We start from the raw sequence: 22,975 nt of genomic DNA on the forward strand, positions 1-22,975 counted from the left end.
TTGGTGGGATGACCTCAAATTTATCCCCTAAAAGTTTGGGTAGAGGCATTAGCTTATTCTTTCCATCTCCACCCGTGAGGTGCACCCATTCACCCTTAGCCCTCTCCTCTGAAAATGCCTCTTTCTTTGGTCTCTCCTCTCTTTTGCTGGTTGGTCCAAACTCTCCCTTTACTTCTCTCCCTCCTTTTTCTCCCCTCTCTGCTCTCCTGACCTCCCTGCCCTTCAGCAGTACAAGTGGTGCTCACACTTAGCTAATTTACATTCTTGGTAACATTCATGCTTTGATTCTTTAGCTGCCTCTCGGGTGACAGCAGTGGAGGCTAGTAGATATTTAGTTTCTTCTTAGGCATTTGTGGGTTGTGTTATATGGCCAAGGGAGCATGGTATTTGCAATAGGAAATACTGGGATCAGATCCTAGTCCTCTGATCACTCTGGGCCTCAGTTTCCATATGTGTAAAGTCAGGCAGTGGTGAGTAATGATCTCTAGAGTACTTTCCAGCCTTAAGTCTTGTGACTTCCATGCCTAGGAGCACAATCATGAATGATTTTGATGAACAAACAGGTCCTCAGTTTCTCCAACAATCAATCAACACTTATCAAGTGTCTAGATACAAAAAGAGTGAAAATACAATTTTTGCCCTCTAGGATCTCACAATCTAATAGAGGGAGACAACAAACAAATTACACACACACACACACACACACACACACACACGCATGCACATACATGTGGACATACACACATGCACATATGCATACATGTACACAAGCTGTATACGGATTACATTTTTGTTGCTGGGGTTGCTGGGTGGTTCAGTGGATAAGAGTGGTGGGCCTAGAGTCAGGAAGACTCATCTTTCTGAGTTCAAATCTGGCCACCGACACTTCCTACCTCTGTGATCCTGGGCAAGTCACTTAACTCTGTTTACCTCAGTTTTCTCATCTATAAAATGAGCTGGAAGAGGAAACTGATAAACCACTCCAGTATCTTTGCCAAGAAAACCCCTAATAGGGTCAGGAAGAGTCGGACACAACTGCAGTGACTGAAGAACAACGAAATCTGTGAAGGAAGACAACAAGCAAATATATACAAATGAACTATATGCAGATTAAATAGCGAGCAGTTAACAGAGAGAAGGCATTAAAATTAAGAGGAGGTGGGACACTTTTCTGGACTCAAATTCTGTAGGGGCAGAATGTTGTTAACAGAGAAAGGGGCCTGGCTTGAGTTGAACTCAATTTTAGATGCTGAAAGGTGTAACTGCTTCTCATCCTTTCTGGATAGCTAAATTTTAAGTCCAGAGCAGGAGAGAAAGTTCAGTGGCCCTTCAAACACAAAGGAAGTCCTAGTAAATGGATGGGGATTTTCCATTGCTGTCAAGAATCTTTATAGTGGGACCTATGTGCTCCAAAACAAAGCAGAACATCACAGGTATATAACATCTGACCTCTTCGATAGTGATCCCACTCCTTGGCTCTAGTCTTTCCTAGGAGGAATTCCCCCTTTTCCCTCTGAACAGTGATGAATCAGACTTTCATCTGTGGCTTCCCCTTCCCCCACTCAGTCTTGCAGCTGGCGAGATAGTGCAATGGCCAGACCTATTCCCTTATTCTTCCTGAAGGGGGAAGACCCACTATCAGGCACAGCAGGTATGCCTTCATAGGAAATGGGATAGAGGTTGTGAAAGGGAAGGGTGAGAAATCACCAGGGAACTTTATGCTCTTGGATTGGTATAGGAATAGGCAAATTGGTAATGCAAGTGGAGACAATTTGGGGGAATTGGAAGTGAGTTGGGAAGGGGTGTATTGATGGAGGTGAGGGGCAACCTGTGCTTCAGAGATTGAGATAGACAATTTTGCTGGTAGATGGGATCAGAAATGGGAATAGCATGGGAAAAAGCACTAATCTAGAGAGCTCACTCAGCTTTCAAACCTCAGCTTACAGTGGAAAGAGCACTGAATTTACCCAGGTCAGAGACCCAGGGTTGGAGTCCTAGCCGTGCCACTTATACTTACTTACCTTGGGCAGTAATTTTGCCTCTTTGAATCTCAGCTTCCTTCTCTCATCTATAAAATGAAGGGTTTGTACTAAAATGATTTCTAAGGTCTCTCCCAGCTCTAAATCTATGCTCTTGTTATCCTATGATCTTGCAAAGCCATTCAACTAGTCTTCTCCACCCCCACTCCCCCCACAGTTAATGACCCTCTGCTAACTCAATCTGTTTCAAAGGAAGTGGTCAAATCTCCCAACTTAATTTAATAAATGTGTATTTGAACAAGTTCCTGGAGAATTTTTCCTGAGTCAGGAGGCATAGCATCATAGAATATCAGAGTTGGTAGGGATTGGAGGTAATCCAGTCCAGCAAGCACCCGAGAAAGAATCCTCTCGCCATATCCTTGACAAAAGGTCATCAACCTCCTCTTGAAGAAACCCACCACCACCACCCAGGGTGGGTCCACTTACTATTCTCCTCCTTTTCTACCTTCCCCTACTTCCTACTTTTGAATTTGTTAGGAAGTTTCCCCCCTTACATTAAGCTAAATCTGCTTCTAAGCAACTTCCACCCACCGCTTCCTAGTTCTGCCTTCCAAGCCCTAACAATATAGGTCTAATCTATCTTCCCCAGATAGCCTTCCTACTACTTGAGCACTGATAAGTAAGTTCAGGGGGTGTGGGTGGGTGGATGGGGGGGAGGGGGTAATATGGAAGTCATTTTGCTCTTAAGTCCAGGAAAGCAGTGTTGGCTTTAGAAGCCCTGTTTCAATCGAACCCCTGCTTCACAGGCTAATCTGGTTAAGGGGTTCTTCCTACCCACCCCAGCCCCTCCTATGGAGCGCGTGATGAGGGTAAGATAGATTTAATCATACCTCAGAGAGGAAGTTGCAGTGAGAAATCTCCAAATATGAACACTGTAAGCATACAAGGTCCTTCTTTGACAAAGGATAAAGAAGACTGGGTGATTTAATTTCAGAGGAAGATTGGATAAACTTGTATCGCAGGTGAAAGACAAGATACAATCATAGATATTGGTAGTGTTTTGTATGGTTAGTGAACTACGATTGACTTTGGGTGAGGAAGGCAAATTTTGTCACAATGCTATAGCCCACCCTTGACAAGATTGATGGCAATTAGCTGTAGCTTTGAGAGTGCTATGGCCCTCTAGTGGTCAGAGAGGTTTTGTGTGTGAGTCTAAGAGTCAGTAAATATTTATTAAGTGCCTACTATGTGCCAGGCCCTGTGTGTGTGTGGTGTCTGTGTCTGTGTCTGTGTGTTTACTCATAGCTTCTTGCTCATGTTACTGGTAAGGTCTTGGGTCAGAAATAGAGAAAGATTTCTAGAATCTTAGATCTGAGCTGAAAAGGTCAGAGGCGATCTAGGTTAACCCTTTAATTTTCAGTCTTTGACACTGTTGGCAGTTTTCCCTTTGCCTTTCCATCTCCTGAAGTCTATAACCCCAAGCGTAAGAAGGATGCAGGTACTTTTCTTGAACAGAATGGCATGTGTTTGGACTGTCATCTTTCTTTTTTTTTCCCTCTCTTTTTTTATTACTAAAACTTATATACACAATAAGAAAGAAAGAGAACAAAAACTAAATATTGAAACAAATACAAAATAAGAAAAGAAAAAAAGGACGTCATGTACACAGTGTCATTTTTTCATCCATCTAATATATTCTATTAGTGGGAAAAAGAGTAGACAGAGGCTTTTGAGTAGTCAACCAATAAATCCAGAAGAATTTATTAGATTTCCTACTATGGACTCAACAGTGTCACATGCACTACTTCTGGATGCAGTGATCATGTGACAGAACCTCTGTGTGTGTGTGTGCATTCTTTTCTAAATCACAAAATCTCAGATTATTTTCCTTACTACTGCTCTTCTACCACAATGACATATATTTTAAGCACTTCTCCCTCCCTAAAAAGGCCAAGGACTGAGATTATATTTACTTACTTCTGTTTATTTACCACCTTGGTGACATTTCCCTACTCAGAAATTTTCAGTGACTCCCTTTTGCCTCTAGGATAAAATACAAAATCAACAGCCTGGCACTTGAAGCCCTTCATAATATGGCTCCTACCTATTTTCCAGGCTTATTCCATATTATTTCTCTTCACACATTCTCTTTTCTGGCCAAACCGTCCTGTTACTCATTACCCCACATCACCTTTTCATCTTGCTTCTCTGTGCATGTGTTGTCCCCCCTTAAATCCTCCTACATTCACCCCCCAATTTCATCTTTAGAATTCCCAGCTTCCTTCAAAGCATGTAACTCATTCCCACCTCCTACACAAAAAGGCTTTCCTGATCCCCTAATCGTTAGTATTTGCTTCCTCTTGAAATTTCTTTGTATAAGTTTGCATATAATTTGTATTTATTTTATCTGTCTACATGTTGTACCTCTCCATCTTACAATATTAGCTCCTATAGGTCAGAAACTGTATCCTTCTGGGGGGCTTTCCAGGGCATTTAATAAATATTTGTTGAATTTAATTGCCCTTGGACAAATCTTTTTTTTCCCATTTCTTGGGACGACATTATTTTTCTTCTATGAAATGAGACAGTTGGATTCACAGATTGATCTCTACTGTCTTTTCTGCCTTATGACCCTAAGTCGAGCAGAATGGGCTGCTCTAACAGTATGTCTTTCTGGGGAAAACATCTCGGTAAGTGTCTCAATGGCTTTCAGGGAGCAGTCTTCTTATATCAAATGCATGGCTTGAGATATGCAGGACACAAATATAGCTGCTGGAGTGTTTGCCTTGGCACATAGTGGTAGGAGTAGGACACAGGAATGGGCAGAACAGGTAGCTAACTTGTTCTTCTATAGTGACCAAGTATTGAAGTGATAGTATTTAAGGCTAGTGTATTTCCGTATATGTTAAATCAGATGTAGTATGCTGTGAAAATAATAGGTTGTTACAATTCCAATCTTTCTGAAGTTTTTATTTGTCTTTTTTTTCACACCTTCAATTTTCCCCAGAATCTCTTCCCTTTGCCTCCCAGAGAGCCGTGCCATAGAATAGATTCCATTACCTTTCAAATAAAGTAGTTTTTTTTCTTACGCATTTAGCCTATGAAAGGGGCTGACTGCCATTGTTTGTCCCTCAGATGGCACTCATGTATGTAGGGCCAGCATTCCGTTCCTTCCCTCAACCAGGGGGCCAAGAGAACATCTCTCCTGCAAGCAGTGGGAGTTTACATTTCTTGCCTTAACTCAATTCACTGCCTTTGCTGACATCTGCAGTCCCTTCCTTTCAGGGCTTATGTTAGACAAGAGAGGGAAGCCAAGCAAGTCAGGATTTGGAAAGGCCCATCCCAAATATTTATTGTATGTAGCAATGGCCTCCAGATCTTTTTTTATTACGTGTCCCTGTCAGAAAAGCAATTTTTTTTTAGCATGTACCCTCACTATATTTATATTTATCTATTTGTAAATTACTTTCATGTACTACTGTACTAACATGTTATATATGTTAGAAAGTATACTCAAAATGGAAATTAGAAAGGATGTAATTAAGATGAAGTAAACAATTTTATAGTTTTTATTCTATTTATTAATGATAAAAACCTTTGTTTTCTCTAAAATAGTAATAATTGTGATCAAGCATGTTTAATTATTTTTTAAAATCTTGGCTTAATACCTTGTGATATAGCAATTCAGATTTTAAGTTCTTATTTCAACGTTCAGTTTTTATTGGCTGTCATGATGGAAAAATTCCCAAAGATGTGTAGATCCACTTGGAAGAAGTGCATTGTTGGCTATGCTTACTGTATCGTGACCTTCATTTTTGCCTGCTGTTTACCAATTATACAAGGGCTTTATTTGAATTTTTGCAGGTAAAGTTCCATCTTCCCTGATGTCAATCAACTGTACTTGCAAATTAATTTGAAGATGTTGCATTTTTAATATTTTTTAACAAATGAGCTCAAAACCCATGGGAACTCTTTGTTTGGAAGATTTAGGAAATCAGAAAGGTTAGAAATTAGAAGATTAAGAAATTCTGTTTCTAAGTATTTTAAGTATACAGATATAAATGTTTATGTAGGAGACATACATTGTTTCAGCAACAGAAGCCTAGTTTTTAAATGACTTGCTAAACATGTTGGCTTCATACTATTATTAGCTAACAACTCAAGGCATAATAAACACCTAGGGTGAGGTTCATCATTAATTCTAATGAATGTAAATCCATATTGCAAATCTTTTTGAAATTAAAAAATTTTTTTTAGCCAACTGCTTATCAGGTTTGATTAGATTGTCTTTGTTATCAACTCAGAATGTGGCTAGTAAAGAGCCCTTAGTAGGAGAAGGAGTGTCATCTCTCCCACTTTTGTTTTTGTTCCCCTGTGTTGTCACAATTGGTTATTATCTTCGGTCTCTAGATAGCCAGCAGGGATTTTTTAATCTACTTGTCTATTTTTGAAGGCTAGTTAAAACTTGATAATATAACTCAGAAATCCACTTATCTGGGTATGTGAAAGTTGTACTCGGTCATCATACACCGAAAGTAAACGAACAAGTGACCCCACTGTCCTTCCATATTTTGAAACTCTTACTCTTCTTTGAGACTATCCTGTGTGTAATAGGGAACACACAACTGTCTGACTTACGGATTGAGGGAGGTTATAAAGTATCAGATTGTACATTTAAATATTACTAAGGCTTAATTTTTTTTAAAAGATTACAAATATTAATAAGAGTTCTAATAGTTTCTTCCTGCACCCTAGTAGATCTCTTTGAGCAGTCCCTGGAGAGTGCCCTACTTTGGAGCTCATTAGTATAGAGGACCTTCCCAGTCTCCAAGGGATGCTCTGATTGATTGCTTCTAACTTAAGTTGGGACTGACCTGACAACTAAACAGAGGCAAAAAATCTTAGCTCTCCCAGTTCTGGGTCCTAAGTTTCAGGTGGTTTTATCTCCCTCCATATTAGCACACAGAAGTAATTTACATTGTGTATTCGTAGTCAGGTTCCTTTGGCCCTTTTTTCCCTGTTGTGGGAGGAGCAGGGTTGCTGTGGTCTGAGAATAACATTTGTTACATGCCTGTTGTTTGGGGGGAGTGAGGGACACAGAAGAAGCCGATGACCCAGTCTTGAGCAGTTTGGAATCTAGCTGATATACATAAAAGCAATTTAAGATCGTGTACACCGCTAAAAACAGCAGTCACAGGTTCATAAATCCCCCCTCATTTTACAAAGAAGAATCTCAGAGAAGACTTGCCCAATGTTGCACAGGTGAACACATACACAGAGCATGAATGGAGATTAAAGTAATGTACACAAATGTTGAACAAGATGTCTGTACCTATATCCTACTTATTATTATTAATAATTGCTAACATTCATGTATCTCTTTAAGGTTGGCAGAATCACTCAATATATTATTTCATTGGATCTTCACAGAAACCCTTTGAGGTAGGTACTCTTATTATCTCCTTTTTTTTGCATGAGGACACTAAGATTGAGAAAACTTAAGTGACTTACCTAAGGTCACGCAGCTAGTAAGTGTCTGGGTCATGATTCCCACTTGGGTCTTCTTGACTGCAAGGCCACCAAGTTCTCAATCCACTGTACCTAGCTTCCTGCTAGATACCTAGCTTCCTAACCTCCCTACTTCCTTCCATTCCTTCAACTTCCCTTTCACCCCACTCTTAGGGTATATAAGCACACCCTGGAGACTTTCATGCTTTTAGTTATGAATTCACAGGTGACTTCATTTTGAAGGTGTACTCTTTAACTAAGGCCTTTGCATCAAGCCAGGTGAGATAGACATGAGGTATGTCATATCTTGAATATGTCATGATTCTTGGCCTATGGACAAAAACTAATGAAGATATTCCATATGTGAAAGGGAAAGTGAGGACTAGTTATAGGAGAAAGTACTCATTTTGTTCATTTTTGCATCTGGTGTCAGGGAGCCTAAGACCAGATAAATGGCTTATCTGTAAAATGGGACTTACCTGGCTATCCATTAGTCTTGGAATGCTCTCCTTCCTATCTCCACCTCCTAGCTTTTTGAGTTTCCTTCACGTCCTAGTTAAAATCCCATCTACCTGAATCCTTTCCTGACCCCTCCCCACCCTTAATTCTAGTGCCTTCTCTCTGTTGATTTTTCAGATTTATCCTGTCTATGGGGAGTTTGTACCTAGTTGCTTGAATGTCTCCCCGCCCCCCCCACCCCTTTCCCCCATTGAACTGTGAGCTCCTTTAGAGCTCTTTTATCTTTTATCTTTCTTTGTTTCCCCAGCACTTAGCACAGTACCTGGCACTTAGGAGGTACTTAATAAATGTTTAGTCACTGACTGACTGACTGACCTGCCACCCTCTCGCCCCTAAGGTTGCTGTGAGGCCTAATGGGTTAATGTCCGCTGAGGGTTTGAGAGCCTTGGATGAGGAAGGTGCTGTATAAATAGTGGTGTTGTGATATTGAATGATCTGGCTTTGTGCGTCTATCTCTGGTATTTGACTTCCCGTATTTAGCTTCCCACGTGTTTAATAGCTGGAGGTATTTTGCATGTAAACAGCCATGTTCAGCTCACCTACTATAATGGAGCCACCACCAGATTTCTAGCCCTGCTGAGGAGCATTGGAGTTGGGTTGGGAAATCTCATTTCCTCCTTTAAAAAGCCCCCAGGAATCAGGAATGAGAGAAATGCAGAAAATATGCCCCACATGCGGAACTGTGTCTGAATAAGGCATTTATTGAAAAGGTTTTGCAAAAGGCGGCGGTTGTTCCTTAATTTCAGAGCTATTTGTGTCTGCTTGCTGCTCATTTGAAGTAGTTTGTTAACTGCTTAGGTGCCAGCCCTCTCTGGGGTGTGAATGCAGCTTCCCAGCCTCACATTACAAAGACACCAGGGAGACCTCTGGAGGAATGTGGACTTGTATCTAAGGTGCTCAGTCTCAGAACCTTATTTCTTAGTGACTTCACCAGAAATTTAGGAATATGTCTTCTTTTTAGTCATTTTTTTTGGTAGACAACAGATTGTGTGGTTTTGTTTTCTTATCTGTCAGGTCACTCTGGTTTTATTAAGATTGTTTAATATATTCACATTTAAAATCATGAATGTTAGTTAGACTAGTGCAGGGGTGAGGAGCCTGTGGCCTCGAGGCCACTGGTTCCCCACCCCTGGATTAGTGTTCTCTTTCATTTGTTCCTTCTTATTGCTTTTTTTGGGGGGGGGCATCCTCCTTCACTTTGTTCCTTTCCTTAGTTTTGTGTGCCCTGCTTTGAACCTAATCTCTTCCCAAAGGCTATCCCCACCCTTCAGCTAGGTGTTACCTTCCCATCTCAAGTTCTTTGAACTTGAACTGAAATTGCTACTTTCTCTTCCTTTTATTTACTTAGTTATCCCTCTCATCCTCTTTTCAAGGTTCTAGCCTAGGCCCTCTCTTTTTTCTCTCTAGGCTCTCTTGGTAGCTTTATTAGCTCCCATGAGTTTAATTACCATCATGACACAGATGATGCCCAGATGGAGCCCCAATTTTTCCCTTGAGCATCATGAGTAGGCTATTGGACATATCCAAAACTAAACTCATTAACTTTACCTCCAAAGTCTCTCCTTTTCCAAACTTGCCTAATTTTGTCAAAGTCACTGCCTTTCTTCTAGTCTCCTAAGTTTGTAATGCTGGTACTGTCTTCCATGCCTCATTTTCCCTCAATTTGTACGTCCAATCTGTCTCCAAATCTTGCTGATTCTACATATAAGAGCTCTCGTATCTGATCCCTTCTCTCTATTCTTGTCATTAGTGCATTAGTTCAGACCCTCATCACCTCTAGCCTGGATTATTTCAATTCCCCCCCCCACCTCTAAAATATCGGTCACCCTGCCTTCTCTCTTTCCCCTCTGTCCTTCCACACTGCTGCCCAAGTGATTTCCCTTAAAAGCATACCTGCCTGTGTTGATCCCCTCAACTAATCCCAATGGTATAAAACATAAACTACTCTGATTCCTTTTAGATTTCTTAGACCCAACTTATCTGTCCAGCCTTCTTGAACTTGACTACCCTCCCTCTGCAATCCAATAAACTTGCCTTTTCTCTCTCTGTCTCCTCTCTCTGCTTTTGCACTCACTAATGTCTGTGATCGCATTCTCATTTCATCTCCACCTTATAGGATCTCTCTCCCTTCAAGACATAGCCCAAGCATCACCCATTTTATATGAAGTCTTTCCTGATTCCCTCCATCCCACTCCAACTGCTTGTGCCCTCTCTCCCAAACTACATTGTACTGAGCTACTTGGTGTTTATTCTTTATATACTTATGATCAGGTTAACTAAGTAGGTCAGTGGATAGAGCACCAGGCCTGGAGTCTGGAAGACTCATCTTCCTGAATTCAAAAATGGCCTCAGATACTTAGTAGCTGTATGACCCTGGGCATGTCACTTAACCCTGTTTGCTCCAGTTTCCTCATTGGGAAAGTGAGCTGGAGAAGGAAACAGTAAACCACCCCAGTATCTTCCTCACGAAAACCCCAAATGGGGTCATGAAGAGTTGGAAACAACTGAACAATACTTATATTTATACTTCCAATGGCTTCTCCCTTAAAATGTAAGCACCTTGCAGATAAGGAATTGTTTTATTCTTTATATTTGTATCCTCAATGTCTAGTACAATGCTTGGCACATAGTAGACACTTAGTAAATGGTTGTTGATTGCTTTTCTTTCCCCAGTTGTTTAAGTAACTAGTTAAAAATCTCTCCTCCCCCTCCGACTTTTGTTTTGTTCTCATCGTTGGACATATCCAAAGGCATTTATTGAAAAGGTTTTGCAGAAGGCAGTGGTGGTTCCTTGATTTCAGAGCTATTTGTATCTGCCTGCTGCTCATTTGAAGTAGTTTGTTCCCATCTGGTATGTTTTTGCCTTTTATTTTAAGAGTCATAGACTTTCTCGTTTTTGCTTTGCTTTCTCTGTGTCCGACATGGAGCTAAAGTTTGTGAAAGAACAGGTTTGAACTCTAGCCACCTTCTATGTTATTCCTTTTGTGGTAGAGGCAGCTAGGTGGCACAGTGCGAAGAATGCCTAATTAGGAGTCAGGAAGACCAGAGTTCAAATCAGAGCTCAATGAAACACTGTCTGCCTCAGTTTGCCCATCTGTAAAATGGGGACAGTCATAGCACCCACCTCACATAGTTGTCGTGGAGACCAATGAGATAACAAGCACTTTACAAATCTTAAAGAATTATATCAGCGATCGCTATTGTTATTTGTTTCTTCCTGGCCAAAACCTTGGCAGATCCAGCTTCTGAGAAAAAAAGGTGAATTTCTTTTTTTGAGGAAAGGGAAAAAAATGGAGAAACCTAGTGATGTGCTAGTGCAGCAAGAGGAGACTCCCCTTTCCTCACATAGCATCTCCCAATGTTAGTATGAGACAAGGGAGGGGGGGCGGTCTTTGTTTTCTTCCTTCCCTCTCCACTGATCTGGTAGCTCCCCAGAGCTGACTGCATGTTGCTGCTGTGTTCTTACATCTTTTGAGGTGAAAAGCTGAGTGCTTGAAAGGATGGTCTCCAGAGGTCTGGTGTTTTGTTGGCTTTTAGAAAAGCCCTAGATAAAGCAAAGTTAACCTCACTCACACCTGTTCCTACATTTTCTCTTTTCTCAGAAGCCCTGGAGGGTGGTTGTTTTGTTTGATTTTTAACAGCGAAGTACTGTGGGGGCTGGCAGAGCAGGTGAGAGTAGCCCTTCCCACTCTGTCTAATCTCAGCACTGGCTGGGGGCCAGAACTGCTACTGACTCACAAGGCAGTGAATGGTGCCAAGGTGAATGAAATAGCTGCCCACCACTTCCTTTGGGCTTGGGTGGGTGGGAAGAACAGGCTTGGAATATGGGATTTACAACATCAATTTAGCTATCTCATGTGACCCCGGTTAGCGGCCACATCTGTCTGGGCTATCGACTCTTGCTGTTTGAGTACTTCTGCTCCCTGAGCAGATGTTCTACCCAATCCTCCTGCCCCTTCCCCCTTTTCCTAGGGCTTTAGGGTCTGATGACTACTCCCCAGCCTCTGTTACATCCTGTCTAGTCCTTTTGTGCTATGTTTCAGAGCTGGGGAGAACACTTTTCTCCACCCACTTGGGAACTGGTTGGATGAGTTTCTTTGGCAGTTGGGTCTTTCTAGTTGAGGTCCCTTAGAAAACAAGAATGGGGGTGGGGTAGGGGGGTTTTATTGGATGGGAAGGAAGACCCTTGCACTGGGATTTATGGAGAGGTGACAGATAGGGTTTGTGGCTCCAGGTGTCAGGTAGGGCTAGCTAGTTGTCTTGGAAGTAATTGTACCTCCATCTGGGCATTCTTGCACCTCTACGTAGGATCATAAGATCATAGTTAGAGTGCTGGAAGGGGCCTCAGAGACGTCTCTCCTTTTACAAATGGAGAAACTGAGATTCATAAAATTTAAGTGAATTTCCCAAGGTCACATAAGCATAGTAGTAACTGTCAGAGGTGATAGCTACTAGGCTATCTCCCCAGGGCCAGGAATGATTTCTGGTGGACCAGAGGTAAAACGTGTTGGATTAGCTTTTGATTTTTCTCTCAAAAGTAGGGTACAGATTAAGCCTGAGAAAGGGGATAGTTTCATTAAAATAAACAGAAGGGGACAATTAAGTTAAAATTTTAAATGTCTTCTCTGCAGGATTTGAATCTAGTTCTTCCTTACTCCAAGTCTAGTAACTGCTTCTTACCTTGCAGAAAAGGCATTTAAAATTTTAACTGGGTTCAAATCTCTGTACTTTTATTTTGAGGGGGGAAGGCAGGGCAGTTGGGGTTAAGTGACTTGCCCAAATGTCTGAGGTCACGTTGAACTCAGGTCCTCCTTGACTCCAGGGCCAGTGCTCTACTAATTGCGCCACCTAGCTGCCCCAATCTCTGTTTCAAATAACTCTCTAAGACTTATCTTCTAAGTCACCAAAAGGTGATCTATGTTGGTTGAAGGAGTTCCCCACACTGGCAAAATCACAAATATCTCCTATTCTTTAAGGTTGGACTAGATGGGTAGGAGCAGCTTGTTGGAGAATACTCATCATTCTTGATAGCTCCTGTTGTTCATTCAAAATCGGGGTCTATTTTAAACTTTGGTTTGTTCTTGTCATTTTCGTCATGTCTGACCCTTGGTGACCCCCTTTTGGAATTTTCATTGCAAGATACTAGAGTAGTTTTCCATTTGCTTTCCTCCATCTCATTTTAAAGGGGAGGAAACTGAGGCAAACAGGGTAAGTGACTTGACCAGGATCACATAGCTAGTAAGTAAGTGTCTGAGGTTGATTTGAACTCATCTTCCTGACTCCAGGCCTGGCAGTCTATCCACGTGCTGCCTAGTTACTTATTCTAAACTTGGGAAATTCTTTTTTTTTAAATAGTATTTTTTTTTCCACATTATAAGTTAAGGACCATTTTTTGTTTTCATTTATTGTTACAAGAAGGAAATAAAAATTTTTCTGGATCTTTATCGAAAACATTTTATTTTGACACATCATAGAGCCTTCCAGGGTATTCCTGATTGAATCTTCTATGTTGCATAATCTCTAAAAGCACTAAGTTAAACAACACCAATGATTGTAACTGATGGTACATACATCCTTACATTCTAGTAGACTTCCGTTTGTTAAAACAAATGACAGGTGTATGTTTTATAAATAAGTACCTATGAGGTCCTATGTTTTTGATCTTAAGCTTTGTTTCCAACTAAAAGCTGTCTTTATTAATGTAGGTGTAGTAATTGTGTATATCATTCTTTTGGTGCTGCTTGTTTACTCTGCATCATTTATCTCCTGGTGGCATACAAATGTTGACTTTGGAGTCAGAGGCTCTGACTTTGAATTCTGACTATGCTGCTTACCTCCTTGCACGCTGTGGGATCTTAGGCAAAATCACTTAACCTCTCTGGGTCCAAGTTTTACTATCTGTGAAATAAATGGGTTGGACTAGAGATGACTCATGAACTATGTATTTTTCCATATTTTGTTAAATTTAACATATTTGTTATTCGTTATGTACTAGTAATGTTCCATTACACCTATATAACATGATTTATTCAGTCATTTCCTGATCATTGGACACACTAATTAATGAATTCAACATCTCAATTGAGCAAATATAGGCATTTAACTTTATTTGCTGTTATTTTTTGTTTTTAATATCGCTTTCATTTCAGCATGCATATCTTTCTCTTTTGCCCTAGCCAATAAGCCATCCCTTGTAAGAAAGAAAATAAAGAAAAAAAGAAAGGGGAAAAAAGAAAATTTAGCAAAATTAACCAACATGGCTGAATTTGATGGTATATGCAGTGCTCCACCCCTGCAAAGAAGGGAGGGAGGTATATTTTCTTATCTTTTCTCTGGGGCTAAGCTTGGTCATTATAATTAGACAGGTGAACAAATATTTATTAAATGCCTACTTGGTACCAGACTCTCTGCTAGGCAGTAGGGGTACAAAGGCAAAAACAAAATAGCCACTACCCTCAAGGAGCTTATACTCTACTGAAGAGTACATTCTCACCCTTAATCTGGGGTTCCAGACAGAGAATATCTCCCCTCCCCCCCGTTCCATCATTAGGGCCATGGATGCCCTAAACCATTCTTTGTAGGCTATATCCCTTTCTACATATCAGGCAAAGGTGCATTTCTCAGCCTTCTCCATTATTTATTAGTTCAATAGTTTTCTTACTTTCAATTTTATCAATCTCTCCTTTGATTTTCAACATTTCCAGTTTGGTGTTTAATTGGGGTTTTTAAATTTGTTCTTTTTCTAAATTTTTAAATTGCATGTCCAATTCATTGATCTGCTTTTTCTCTGTTTTATTAATGCGAGCATTTAGAGATGTAAATTTTCCCGTAAGTACTGCTTTGGCTACACCCCATAAATTTTGGTATGTTGTCTCATTATTATCATTCTCTTTGATGAAATTAATGATTGGTTCTATAATTTGTTGTTTGACCCACTCATTCTTTAGGAGCCTTCTCCTTTGCAACCCACAGAAAAGTAATTTAAGACCTGCTACCAATGTTTGCTTAGAGCGGAATGTGAATCTGATGAGAGCCCAAAGCCCAAGTTCCCCGTACTGTAGGGAATATAAATCCTTAGTTTTTGCACTAATAGAGTTTCTTGGCAGCCAGGTGTGGCATAGTGGAGGACAGCATTGGTCTTGGAGTCAAGGAAGATCTGGATTCAAATTCTGCCTCATACATTTACAAGCTGTGTAACCTAGGCCACTCACTGAATCTCTCTCAGCCTCAATTTCCTCACCTGTAAAACAGGGACAATCACAGCACCTACTTCTCAGAGTCTTTGTGAGAATCAAATGAGAGAACTTCTATAAAATGCTTTGCAAACCTTAAGGTACAAAACAAATGCTATTATTGTTTTCTTAAAATTTTTGAAGTGTCTCCTTTTTTGCAAGTGCAATATACGCCTTCAGCATACTTGGATTGACCTTGTTATCAGAGTACAATGTGTCATTCCTTTTTTTCTAGTTGGTGGCCCTCTTCTCTCTTTACCTTGACTCGCCTATAGAAAAAGAACATCTTCATAGGTCTCAACCTGGTATTCTTCCTAAACTCTTCTTAGTGACAATGATTTTAATGAATAATAATATCATGTAGCTCTGTATACTTTTTCAAAGCATTTTCATATTCATTATCTCATTTAAATGCTCCCTTCTGACAAGGTGTCTCCTATCCATACATCATAATTGTTCAATATTCTCTAAAAGATAAAGCAACAGAAATGGCTTGTTCAGTGATTCTCTGATAACAAACATCAGGAAGGTGTGAAACAAGGAGATATCTCCTTGAATGAGATACCTCCTGAATATCTCCATTGTGATAGAGGACATTAAGCTCTTATTATGTGCCAGGCACTGTGCTAAGAGCTGGAGAACAGACAAAAATAAAAACAAAAATCCCTTCCCTCAAGTAGCTTGCATTCTACTGATGGGAAAGAACATGAAAGAACATGAAAGCATCTACAAAATCTACAGAAAAAAATTTTTAGTGGGGAGGAAACCAGTAGCTGAGAGGATCAGGCTTCATGTATAAAGTGAGGGAAAGAAGAATTTTGGAAGGAAAAATAAAAGAGATTCTTTTTTCTTTCTTTTTGCAGAATCACAGGACTTATTTTTAGTAATTTTTTCCACATAAAATCTATTCCCACATTTTTCTCCTCCAATGAAATACATAAAAACAAAGCCCCCCCCCCCCCTAAACAAATATGTATAGTCAAGCAAAACAAATTCCTACATTGTCTGTGTTCAAAAAATATATTTTTCAACCATGGACTCTTGAGTCCATGACCTCCCAGTGAAGAGGTGGGTAGCATGAAACAAGGGGTTCTAAAAGATGGAGGTAAAGTGGGAGTATATTCCAGATATGGGGAATAGTCAGTGCAAAGGAATATAGGTGGGGTGTCATGTCCAAGAAGCAGCTATTTAAGCTGCATTCTGTTGTAGATAGCATGAAAGGATAGACTATATAATAAAGGAGGAAAGATACTGGAAAGAGAGTTCAGTGCCATTTTGTGAAGAGCTAAACAAAGGAGTGTATATTTGAATCTAGAGGCAATAGGGAGCCATTGACGTTTATTGAGAAGTGAAGTGACATGGACAGACCTGAAGTTTAGGAGAATCACGTTGGCAGCTGTGTGACAGACTGGAGAGGAAGGAGACTAGAAAAAGAAAGACCAATGAGGAGACTGTGTGACGTTGGGCAAATCATGTAACTACCCTGGGTTTCAGGTTCTCCATCTGTGAAAATGAGAGGAGATTTGGACTAGCTGAGCTCCGAGGTTCCTTCCAGCTCTGTGTATTCCTGCACTCTGTAAAATGCCTTGAATTTTTCTATTGTTTTCTTCTCTTACCCTCTGTAGGAGTTTCTCTTCTCTCAGGACAAAGTGATTCTTCTGCCTAAATTCTAACCATGGTGTGTCTATCTCCCATCATGGGCCTCTAGGGAATGTGCCCTGCCTGTTAGAACAACATGATCTCGTGAATTCCTTTTTATTTCTTCTTCTGGTCCGGCCCTCCCCCCAGGAGTAGGTATTGGCTTCTTCCTTTCTAGCTGAGTCATTTTCTATTTGCCCCGAGCCCAGTGCTTAGTAATAGAAGTACTTGAAGGTTTTTAGACCCCTTTGGTTGTGCACGATTATAAGAACAAGAAGTCTGTTAAGTGTTGGGTACAGGTGAGGTACAAAAAAATTTAATATATATTTCAACTAGAGAGTACTAACTTAAGGTGGGGGGGGGGCGGGGGAGGGAAGAACTATAGCCCCAGAGAGATGAATCTCTTTCTTCCTATTCATTCATTCATTCTGTCAATAAACATGAAGTGCCTACTATGTGCCAGGCAGTGTGGATTACCACTTGGGATACAAAAAGAGGCATAAGGCAATCCCTGTCTTAAAGGAATGATCTAATAAGCACACAACTATGGTCACACAAACTATAAACAGGATAATTAAGAAATAATTAATAGAGAGAAAGCACTAGAATTAAGAGGAGTTGGGAAAGGCTTTCTCTGTTGGGCCACTGTTGAATGAAGCACATGTATTCTCTTCACCAGGTATTCTCAAGGGGTAGGAGAATGTAACGAGACTATTGCTAGCTACCTAGATCATTCTCAGATTCAGCAGTTCCTTTGAACCTGATGCAATGGGAAATATTCTAAACTAGAACAATCTGGTCCCTGTTTCCCCCATTTTTTTGGTCTCCCCTCCCAGAAGGTGGCCTCACAACAATTTACTGATGCAGTGAGCCAGACAAGGTCACCTTTGCAGTCACTAATTAGCCCTGTCTCCACCCCTCTGCTTCCCAGCAATAACTGGTTCTGAGAACCTCCTTATAGTTCCAGAGACTGAGGACCTTGCTAAAAAGAAGGCCTCTTATCTAGGAAAGCCTTATCTTACCTACAGAGATGAAACCCTAATAAATAGGAAAGTGGGACATCTGAGATTCTCTTTGGTTTTGTTAATATTTTCTAGGGAGAAATAAATTCCTCATCACTTATTCAGTCTTTACGCTCTTTTAATCTGGCTTTCATTTTCACTACTACACTGAAATACCTTTCTCCAAGGTCACAAATGAATTGCCAATTGCTAACTCCAGTGACATTCTCCCTGTTTGCATTCTCCTTGACCTCTCTTCAGTATTTAACATTGCAGGCCACCCCTCCTTCCTTGGTCTTCATGACAGTTGTTGTTGTTCAGTTGTGTCGACTCTTTATGACACCAAGGACCATAAGGTTTTCTTGGCAAAGATACTAGAGTGGTTTGCCATTTCCTTCTCTAGTGGATTAAGATAAACAGAGGTTAAGTGACTTGCCCTTGGTCACACAGCTAGTAAGTGTCTGAGGCTGCATTTGAACTCAAGTCTTCCTGACTCCAGGCCCAGCACCCTATCCACTGAGCCACCTAGTTGCCTCCTTATTTATGACTGTACACTCTCCTAATCCTGATTGGTGAGTCTCTGGCCCAGACCACCATATCATTTCATGATGTGCTGAGGCTTCTATGGACTTTTCTACCTCCTTAGCAACCCAGCCCTGGAGTACTCCTCCCTGCCCTCCCCCTTTTATGTGTTGTTTGCCACCATTAGAGTATAAGCTCTTTGAGGGCGGGACTATCTTCTTTCCCTTGTATTGTATCCCCAGTGTATATCACAATGCCTGGCACATAGTAAATAAACTCTCTCTCTCTCTCCCTCTCCCTCCCTTCCTAGTCACCCAGACTTGTAGCTTAGGAGTCATCATTGACTCATCTTTCTTGCCTCACATCTAATCAATTGTCAACACAGTCATACTATATGATGTGCTATTGACATACTATTGACTTTACCTGCATAATATCTGATCAGTTTATCTCCTTTCTATTCCCAATGATTCTGGCTAATTCCTTCTTTCTTAGACAATTATAATAGAGGGTCCTTACTGATTTTCCTGATTCCAATCAGGCTCTTTTCTAGTCCATCCTCTATATCACTCCTCAAGTAATTTCCCTAGTGAACCACATCTTGACTCAGAAATGAAGTCACTAATTACAGCATAAACCTTCGATCTTGGCCTTCAAGGCCTTCCACAATGATTCCCATCAGCTTTCCAGCCTTAACCTCATAATACTCTCCATGTACACTACATTCCAAACTATTGCTATTCTCTTGTTCCTGTTTACATCCTGCCCTTCCCCTTTGCAGTACTTTTGTTCTTGTAGTCCCTGTACCTGTAATGGCCTCCTCAATTCCCCTCACATCCAATGGAAATCTGTTCAAATTTCTCCTCCTTCAAATCCCAGATCAGGTACCATTCTCATGACACTTTCTCTGATTTCTCTCTCTGACCTTCTTTCCCAGGAAAAAGTAAAAACTTGGCTTGAGATGTCTTCGTTCCAGACTTCCCTTCATACTTTCCTCAATCTTCTTTCCTTCATAGCTTTTTGTGTATGTGTCTTGCCTGCCCCTATCAGATCGTGAGCTCCTTGACAGCAACTGTCTGTCACATCCATCTTTGACATTTAAATACATTTTCAATGAATTGGACAAGAAAACTTCAAGGGATTTGCTCTGTGTGTGTGTGTGTGTGTGTGTGTGCGCGCGCGCGTGCACATGTGCGTGCACTTTGGTTTTATTGTCTGTGAAATATGGACATTCTTCTAGTCCTTTGCATTGGAATTGACAAATTGAGCATGACTGAAGATCTCTTGGAGTGGGACCTGATAGGACTCTCCATGCTAGGTCGTGAGTTCTATGTGGAAAACATTTCCCAAGATCAAGCTGGCCAGCCAGCCTTATTCATGGTTTGCCATTCAGTTATAGGGTTCTGTCCTGCACCTCTAGACTTTTTCTTTCTTATCCCAGATTGCTCCCCACAGTCTTGTCTACTCATGTTCCAGGCTAAATGATTAGTGGCTGGGGTGAATGTGTAGCTATTTCTCCTAAGCCCTTTCTGACTGTTTGGGAGCTCACTGACTAATGACACTGTAGTGGAAATTCACTTCCTGGCTAGGGGAACTGATGTGGATCCCAAGTGGTACTTTGGACCCCCATTTCACCCTTTCTTTGACCACAAGGGCGATAAGAGGGCTGCAATTCATTCCACAGGTATTGCGTTGTGCAAGGCTGGAGGAAGATATAAAGGAAATGTTAAGTAAGACAGCCCCACCCCTTAGAAAGCTCACCATCTGGTTAGGAAAATAAGATGTGATTAAGCACTAGAACAGTGAGCAACTAGAATTTACTAAAGGCAGAGATCCTTGGATTGATTGCAGAAAGACCTTTTAAAAATTATTGATATTTTTTGTTTTACCATCACCTTCATTTTTGAGAATGTGACTCCTTTATTCTCTACCCAGTAAGCCATTTTTTGTAACAAAGAATAGTTAAAAAAAAGAAGTAGGGAAAAAAGTGGTTCAGCAAAATTAACCAACACATTAACTAAGTCTGACCAATATATGAATAGTCTATACCCATAGTCTCCCATTTCTTCAAAAGAGGGAAGAGATGCATTGGAGAAGGGCCTTCCTGCAAAAGTGGGACTTAAGCTGCACCTGAAAAATACTGGCATAATCAGATAAGCAGAAAGAAGGGGGAACCCACCAAGGGGCAACAAGTGTGATCATAGTACAAATGAGCCCAGTGGAATTAAGGCTCCAAAGGGCACATCCATGTCTTCTTGAAGAACAAAGATACTAGGGAACCAAGTGCAGCTTCCTTCATGAGAGATAAGAGACTTTACTGGATTTTTAGTGGGAAGCAGAATTTTGTTGTTATTCTTCCTAGGCATTGGATGATCTTCTCTTCTCTGGTGAATGCTATCCTCTAGTGGCAAAGTTGGTTGGGGTTGCCTTGGCAACCACACATCATTCTCTCCACACACACACACATACTTCCTTTCCTGAAGTTGAAGTAGTAAAGGAGAAGGCCCTCTCCCCCAACTGTGAGCCCCCTTGCTGCTCTAGTGTGGGAGGTAAAACATTTCCACAAGTGGGGGCATGTATTTTTCAGTGAATTTGAGATGGCTTGGGTTTGCGTATCACAAAAGCTCTGTTTGGCCACATTGTTTGCACACACTCCTATGATAGGTGACAGTCACATTGCTCAAACTGATCCTGAAAGCCACTTCCCCAGGGAACAGTTCACACCCTTTTTAGGGTGTCAATGCCTGTGAAAATCAAGTGGAAAATGGATGTCTTAGTATGAAGAAACACTATTAAGGGAAAAGAGCCCCAAACCCAGTCATAAGAAACCTATCCAGACAAGCCTGTCCTTTTGCTGTAGGAAAGACTCCAATTGCATGCTCAAATTTGTCATCCACTTGGTACATGCAGGCTGTGCCTTTCTGTTCTTAAGCCTGGACAGTCTCTTTTTGGTCACTTGCTGGGTTAAAGAGAAATGGGGGGTGGTAGTGAGCATTTGGTGCTGCTGGGCAGATTCTCAGGGCACCTGCCCAGAACATGAGTTTGTGGGAAGGAACATAAAATATGAAGTATTGGAGATCTGATTTTCAATAGCCCACTTGGGGATCCCTGTGTTGAGGTCAGCCCTTTTTTTAATCCCATTTCTTCTGCCCTACTCTAAGCCAACTGGCATTCCTCAGAAGAATCCAAACGTGTAGAAAGGGAAAGGGCTGCAGGGAAGAGCTGGTTTTCAGAATCCTTAGAATGTCTCTCCCACAGGGGAATGGGGAAGTTTGGAATGAAGCCTGCTAAAGTCCATAGAGGAAGAAATTGGTTGAGTTCGTGGGAGTTGGCTTAACTTTTACCACTGGGGAAGGTAGCCTATGGCACTTGGAGCCTGGGGTGGGGGTGGGGGGGGAATTCCCCTTTCTCCCTTCTTGTTCCAGGAGAGCAGAGGGGTGGGTGTGGTGTTGATTTCCGCTGTTTGGGCGTGGGGTAGAGTGGCTTGTAGGTGAGAGGATGACATCAGCCCCCTTTGCACTTTAGCCCATTTGTGCTGAGCTAAAGGGTTTACTGGGGAATCCTTGGAGATCTTTTGGCTGCTCGCACAGAGGATCAGTGAAGAGGCACTCCCACCCCCTTGCTGTCTTTACTCTTCCCACCGTCCCTTGCTTCTTTCTTGACCCCAGGATGCTTCTGACTCTTTAGACTTCCTCAGGACAGTGTAGCTGTCTAAAGCATAGTCTAGTAGATCTGATTTCTCCCTGACTCTGGGATTTACAGTGAGTTTGGCAGGTATAGTCCCAGGGCCTAGGAAGCTATTAAATTGGTTTAGAGCCAGTGAAACTTTTTGCCTTGACACTAGTGGGTTCCAAGCCTAGTTGGATAAGAAAGCCAAGATGTGGGGGGAACTAGGGGGCAGAGAGACAAGGAAGAGGAGAGGTGAGATATTTATACATAATAATGATATTTAATAACTAGGATTTATATAGTACTTCAAGGTTAGCAAAACACTTTATATGTTATCTCATTTGGTACTTTCAACAATGCTGTGAGGTAGCTCTCCTTATTCCTATTTTACGTATGAGGAAACTGAGTCCCACAGAGGTTATTTGCGCAAAGTCACATACCTAGTGAGTGTGTGGGGGAATGGTAGTGAGCATTTGGTACTGGGCACCTGCCCAGAACATGAGTGTGTGGAAGGATTTGAACTCAGATCTTCCTGACTCTGAGACCAACACTCTATCCACAGAGTCATCTGGTAGCCTCTATGATATATTGTTTCCCCAACTAGAATATTAAGTTCTTTGAAGGCAGGAACTGTTTGTTTTTGTCTCTGTATCCCCAGCATCTAGTGGTCAGTACCTGATACATAATAAGTGCTTAATAAATGATTGTTGATTCAGTGAATGAGAACTTGGCCTCAGCTGGGTAGATGCTGATCCCAGTGACAGCCTATATGCTGTATATGTTTCTATGTGTGCATATGTAGATTTATAGGTATATGTGTGTGCATATATGCATATGTACACACACATACATGCGTGTATATATATACACACACACACATATTTCAGGGTTGTTCTGTGAGAGTACA

The 22,975-nt window shown here is 41.2% G+C and overlaps 1 protein-coding gene across 5 annotated transcripts in view; it reads left to right on the top strand.

Moving 5' to 3' along the window:
• PLEKHG3 (pleckstrin homology and RhoGEF domain containing G3) overlaps positions 1–22,975 on the top strand; it is a 52,136-nt gene that overhangs the window by 2,638 nt on the left and 26,523 nt on the right. For 4 of the 5 annotated variants that reach the window (XM_036735503.1, XM_036735505.1, XM_036735504.1 and 1 more), the window contains exon 2: positions 7,366–7,421. The exons of the other annotated variant lie outside the window; for it this stretch is intronic. The gene's annotated coding sequence lies outside the window, so the exon portion shown is untranslated. The remainder of the gene's footprint in view (positions 1–7,365; positions 7,422–22,975) is intronic. 5 annotated transcript variants of the gene reach the window in all.

This window comes from Trichosurus vulpecula, chromosome 8, assembly GCF_011100635.1.
Source record: "Trichosurus vulpecula isolate mTriVul1 chromosome 8, mTriVul1.pri, whole genome shotgun sequence".
Lineage (NCBI taxonomy): Eukaryota > Metazoa > Chordata > Mammalia > Diprotodontia > Phalangeridae > Trichosurus > Trichosurus vulpecula.